This window comes from Wasmannia auropunctata, unplaced genomic scaffold, assembly GCF_000956235.1.
Source record: "Wasmannia auropunctata unplaced genomic scaffold, wasmannia.A_1.0 LD315665.1, whole genome shotgun sequence".
In the NCBI taxonomy this organism is placed as follows: Eukaryota; Metazoa; Arthropoda; class Insecta; order Hymenoptera; family Formicidae; genus Wasmannia; species Wasmannia auropunctata.
This window is the reverse complement of record NW_012047225.1, coordinates 1-668: the sequence shown is the minus strand read 5'-3', so window position 1 is coordinate 668 and position 668 is coordinate 1. Positions and strand designations below refer to the sequence as shown.

The 668-nt window shown below is 26.3% G+C and overlaps 1 long non-coding RNA gene across 1 annotated transcript; it reads right to left on the bottom strand.

Moving 5' to 3' along the window:
- Positions 1–343: 343 nt before the first annotated feature.
- LOC105460792 lies at positions 344–662 on the bottom strand. Its single transcript, XR_975875.1, has 2 exons — positions 582–662; positions 344–417 (listed from the first exon to the last, which is right to left on the bottom strand). It is a non-coding gene; the product is annotated as an uncharacterized LOC105460792 (long non-coding RNA).
- Positions 663–668: the final 6 nt, after the last annotated feature.

The following is a 668-nucleotide window of genomic DNA, read 5'->3' as shown; positions in this document are numbered from 1 at the left end:
GACAAATAGAGGACCATTGCGTTTAGCAGTAAATGCCGGATTTTGCAAAAGATCGTTGCAATATGTTAAATAAAGACAGATGTACGCGTTTAAGTGACAGAACAATATTGTATGAAACTGATTTAAAGATACCACTATTATTGTTATTTTTAGTTTACAATTGAGAAGTCTATTTTAACGACTTCGAGGAAGTTCAACTATCGTGCCAGCATTTCCTTAAAAACAAAATCACTTCTTTTAATTATTTTTCTGTTTAGGTAAATCAGTATAAGTTTTCTTATAAAAATCATAAAATAAGTACAGAAATATAAATAAATTTCCAATAAAGATAGGTGTTATTTTATTTTTTTGTGTGTGCGCCTCACAATTAGGATTCATCCACTGCATTAGAAGTATTATCAACACAATAAATTGTACCTAATTTCACAAATAGAAAAAATATTATATAATAAAAAACTATAAATATGTATCAAACTATTTAAATAGGTATATCGAATAAAAATATTAAAATATATTTTAGATAAAAACTATAATAACATTACGCGTGCAATTTAATTATAAAATATTGTATTTATACTTGCCATCTGCAACTTAGTTATATATGGTTTAATGGGAGATAACATCTGTTGGAATTCCAGATTCCATGCAGCGAGGAAATAGTAAATGTA